General features: G+C 30.5%; 1 long non-coding RNA gene across 2 annotated transcripts; it reads right to left on the reverse strand.

Moving 5' to 3' along the window:
- Positions 1-205: 205 nt before the first annotated feature.
- LOC131164208 (uncharacterized) lies at positions 206-3922 on the reverse strand. 2 transcript variants are annotated; one of them, XR_009139229.1, is made up of 4 exons: positions 3660-3845; positions 3439-3526; positions 1088-1228; positions 206-435 (listed from the first exon to the last, which is right to left on the reverse strand). It is a non-coding gene; the product is annotated as an uncharacterized LOC131164208 (long non-coding RNA). The 2 variants fall into 2 exon arrangements; XR_009139228.1 differs by lacking the exon at positions 206-435 and having other exon boundaries at positions 961-1228; positions 3660-3922.
- Positions 3923-5656: the final 1734 nt, after the last annotated feature.

Genomic DNA, 5656 nt, shown 5'->3' on the forward strand with positions numbered 1-5656 from the left:
TTGACATTTTAGGTCCTTTTCTCTTTAAAATGTTGTCCCATTCATATGATGATTAATTTAATTTTAATAGGGCACTCTTTATGAAGTATAGGGAGTCCTAAGGATAGTCTAGGTATTTTGAGCATATACCCTAAAAAATCCCGTGTCAGTCAATCGAAAGGTGATCCCTAAGGTTTTGTGACTCCCTATGATCAGTCTATGGTCATCACTGAACTTTTATCCATATTATGCATGCAATGCATTAATTATTACAGACCATTTTCTATTACTATTACAAACCCGAAATGATAAATAAAAATATAATACAACTTGAAATATAAATCGATCTTCATGCGCGACTCCTTTGCAATTCCATGGAATACGTCGGGATATGTTCGTTCAGGTGCTCTTGCAGCTTCTACATTTCTTCATCATATGACTTACTAAAACATAAACCTGTTCAAATACTTAAAGCACACATATGAGATATTGTGATTTGTCATTATCAAAACAGGGATCTGACCGAAAAGTTAACAAACTTACTATTTTTTGAAGATTAATCTACGAGACAAATTCAAATGGAATTTTTTGGGGGGGGGGGGGGGCAAGAACTAAATTTTGTATAAATTCTCAAAATTTTAGAAGAAAATGGAATCTTTTACTTTTTGCAAACTGCTTAGAAAATTATTATTATTTTTAAATAAGAACCCTTCTTAAGAAAAAAAAAAAAAAGTGTGAATACATAAATAAAAAGACGTAATCTCGGGTTTTTTGTTAAATTGCACTGTCAAATAAAATACTTTGTCGTTGTATTTAAAAATATAGATTTTAGGTCTTAAATTTGGATTTGAGTAAAATTTGAAAAAAATATAATATAATTTCATTATTATTATTATTATTATTATTATTATTATTATTATTATTAATTTTTTTTTTAATCTAAATCTACCATAACTCCAAAGTATATCGAAACATAGAGTGTGTGTATATATCATCTACCATTCCATTATAACCATATGGCATTGAAACATATTTTGGCTACAACAAAATTATGCAATGCAAATTGATTTGAACTCAAAAGTATAATCGATAGAATTCACTATTACACCTTTGTATATTGCGTTGATCACAAACACCTATTAATTAACATCGTCTTTATTCATGGCAAGAAAGTAATCAGCTCACAAGTACAACTGAGGGATCGCAGCAGCACTCATCCAACAGACAGCAACAACACAAAGCTGCAAGGCTGCAAATTACAGAAAAAATAAGGACCAAAATTTATATTTCGTCTTGCCAAAAGGGATAAAATCTAATAACATCTATTTGGTTGTTTGATTGTAATAGTCGACCTCTAAATTTTTAAAAATTATCAAAAATTCTTTCACATTTATTTAATTTTTTTTGACAAAATGATCGTTCCATTAATTGACCATTAGTCAACTATGTGAAAAAAAAAAAAATGAATTTTATCCATGATAAAATAATACTTTTAGATGAAACCAATTTGATAAATTAAATTGAGAAAATTGATCAGTATAATGCTTTGAAAACTGATTAAATGAATCTGAAACCTCACTAATTCATGAATTGACTGCTCCAACCGAATCAATCACTTTGTATCGATGAATTGACATTAACAAAACAAAATAATTCTAGCATTATCTCAATTTTTTGAACAAAATATGGAAAAAAAAAAATTACTAATAAATAAAAAATATCTAGTAATTATAATGTTACAAAATATCTATTAGATGCAATTTTCATAAAAATTTAATGAATAAACACATCATAAAACAAATAGAAGATAATTTAATATTTTTAAATTCAAATAACCCATCAAACAATATTAAAAGAAGCATAAAGTAGAATTTCAATATATAAAATCGAACGTTAGTTCTTTTATGTGTAAAATATGAAAGCTAAATGAATAAAAAAAGTCAAATTTATATTAGTTGGTTGACCTCTATTTGAAATAATTCGCTTGTTGATTTTATTCAAGGTGTTATGTTGGTATTCAACCAATAAAAAAAAAAAGAAGATGCAAATTCGATAATTGGCTAATTCAAGCTAGTTTTTAAACTATATTATATTTTTTAAAATATATTTAGTAATTTAATTTGCATGCAATATATATAATAAATATTTTGAAAACTTATAATTATCTATATTATTTTCTTGAATTATTATTTATTTTATATAGTAATAATTTAATCATGTTGTCATGCTTATATCAACTAGAAGAGTCAAACTAGTCGTCGCGTATTCAATTCGCTTATAAGTTTAATTTTTAAAACACATTGTACTTAAGTGGCCATTTTCCCAGGTTAATTTATTAGATTAATTTAGTTTTCTTAATTATCTTATTAAAATTGAATGAATGGATAATATTATCATTTTATTAAGGATAAACGGTTGACTAACTGTCAACTAATGAAAGATTTATTTTATTAATAAAATTAAACTTTAGGGGGCTTTTGATATTTTTCAAAAACTCGGGGGATGAAGTGTTATATTTAAAAAATTCAAAGGGTGTTACTAGATTTTACCTTAACAAAAAAATATGTCCACAAAGCTCATATTTTATATTAGACTAAATTACAAAAATAAATTTCTGTTTTATGAAAATTGCAACTAGAATTCAAACTTCCTTTTGTTGTAATTTAAGGGTTAAAATAGTACTAATGCTGCAACATAAGGAAGCTATGTTATGGACATTTTTTTATAGAAATTTTGCATGTGAAATGCACATGATTTAGTAAAATTTATTTAATATTTTAGGCATTCTTTGTAACTTTAAAAACATTAATGTGAGGAAAAAAAAATTCACTTTCTCATATTTGGTTATGAGAGAAAGCAAGAAGAAAATTTATATAAAAAAAAAACAAAATTAATGAATAAAAATTTAACCCTACACATCATTAATATTTGATTTTTATTAATTTTTAGTTATATTAAAACAAAAATTTGTTGTTAATTTATATAAATAAAAAATATAACGAAAAATGAATTTACTTCTTAGTTTCCTTTTCTCCTTTTTTCAAACAAAGTTCTTAATTTAAATATACTTAAAAGATTTTAACAAAGGAAAAAATCGCACATCGGGAGCAACGTCAACTTTGGGAATGTGGGAGGTGGAGAAAGAATAGAAAAGCAATTGCATTAGAAGGAAAATTTAATACGATAAATAGGGTCTAGATAAATAAACATCTTCATTACGTTTGTTAAATCTATGGACAACTTTTACATGAACACTGTATTTTGAAACAATAATTTTAGATTTTAAATTTAAATTTAATTAGATTTGAACATATTTTAATATAATTTTACCCTACACTATCTTATCTAAATTCAATACAAATTCAAATTTAAGACCTAAACATACATTTAAAATATATATTAAGATTGTTGTTCTAATTAGGGTTTTAAATTATCTCATGAATGTAAGACTATACGTACCATCCCTCAAGGAAGCTTGGCTCCCTTCTAGGCGGTGGGGCAGCAGCATACTGAGGAGGTGCCATGACAGGGGGGCCCTGATAATAACCTGCCAGCCACCATTAATCCATGTGTTACTTCACCAATAATTCTGAAAAAGAGAATGACAGATCTTCAAGGGGTACTTAATTACTATGAAATAATCAAGTACTGTTGAGTTGTTTCAGGAAAAAAAAAATTACCTTGAGGTGGGTATGGATACCCATACTTGGGTTCGTTCATCTTGAAGTTGAAGCACAAAACCCTAAACACAAAAGCAGCTTGGGAGCTGAATGGGAGATGGAAGGAAGTAGCCAGGTACTTGCCTTATGTAGACAGCAAAGCAGGGAGAGTAGTGTTCATATGGGAGAGAGAGAGAGAGAGGGAATAGAAAGATCTGGAAGAGAACCAACGCTAAACATCGATCAGAAGGAATCTGCCCACCTTGCTTTCTGCGGCAGTCCTTAGCTGTTAAAGTCGTAAAGCTATTGTTATTATTAAAAATAAAATCATAAAGTTTGTTAAAAGATGGAGTTTGAAAATCTGGATTTCTGTCTCAACTCTCTCTCTCTCTCTCTCAATTTCATTTTCAGTCTTCTTGTTTTTTTTAATCTCCTCTCATCGTCCTACCTCCTCATGAGACAAAAATAAGTAGGGATTTTCTTTTTATTTATGTTCACCTTTCAAATGCAAACTCCACGACTCCACAAATCTACAACTAGTTACAACATCAAACAAAAAAAATTGAAACAAACAAAATAAACACAAAAAAGAAAGGAAAAGAAAAGCCTTGCCTTCAAGCCATTACATGTTTATAGCACCTCCACTTGCAAAATACAAACAAATTAAATTACTCATAAAAGATTAAAGGTAAAAATATGAATTTCAATTCTATGCATAACACACTGATTGAGAAAAACGTGCGGCAATTATGATGAATAATACGAAAAACAAAGAGATAAAGAAAACAAGAAGAACACACGGATTTAACGTGATTCATCAGTATGCCTACATTCGCGGGAGCGAGCGGCGGTTGAAATTCACTATTATCCAAAATAGGGTTACATCATATGTATTTATACTAACCTTAGTCATACAGAGGTATTAGAAAATTTTCTCAAATACCTCTGTACCGTACTACGGAGGCGTTGTCCCCACATTTCTAATTCATTAATCGTCCCATTAAATTAAACAATTAGTTTCAAACCGATGCCGAACAAAACCATCAACAGTTTCATCAAACCGTCGTTGGTTTTTCCCTTCTAGAAGAAACTGTTGATGTACCTATGGAAAACCGTGGATGGTTTTCCTTTAGACTAGCTTCCTAGTTTTCTTCAGTATGCTTTCTCTATACATGTGTTCCACTCGGTATGGGCCACATACTACAACAATCTCCACCTTGGTGATTATTCACCTTTTATGAGAAAAAAGAAAATATAACCTGAAACTCCACCTGGGACAATAGGTTTAGGACGCCTCCCATGTAGCATCTGGAGACATCAATAAAGTCTAAGCAGTGCTTGAACTTATTTGTGTTAACGTGCTTTGTCCACATGTCTGTTGCATTCTCTGAAATGTGAACTTTCTCAAGCAATAGTTCACCTGAAGAAACCAATTCCATGATCCTGTGAAGCCTCACATCTATGTGCTTGGTCCTCGCATGATACACCTGGTTCTTTACTAAATAAATGATACTCTGACTATCACAATGCAACTGAACCCAACCTTACTGAATACCCAACTCCTTGACCAACCCTGTAAGTTATAAAGCTTCATTGGCAGCCTCAGCCACTGCCATATATTCTGACTTAGTAGTAGATAGTGCAACTAGAGATTGAACCATGGACCTCCAACAAATAGGCCCCCTATAAGAGTGAATACATAACCTGTGGTAGACCTCCTGTCATCCAAATACCCCTGTATAGTTTGCATCCACATATCCCACAACTAAATGATCACCCTATTGTCTGCCAAACATTATGCCAGAGTCTGTAGTACCCCTCAAGTATCTGAAAATCCACTTGACTGCATCCCCATGCTATTGTCCTAGATTTGATAGAAACTTACTCACCGCATTGACAGCTTGTGCCAAATCCGATCTTTAACAAACCATAACATACATCAAGCACCCTAGTGCACTGGGCAGTAGACAATCTAAAATTTATCGCCAAAGGTGTACTTACTAGTTTTGCATTCTTCA

The sequence above is a fragment of the Malania oleifera genome, chromosome 9 (assembly GCF_029873635.1).
Source record: "Malania oleifera isolate guangnan ecotype guangnan chromosome 9, ASM2987363v1, whole genome shotgun sequence".
NCBI lineage: Eukaryota > Viridiplantae > Streptophyta > Magnoliopsida > Santalales > Ximeniaceae > Malania > Malania oleifera.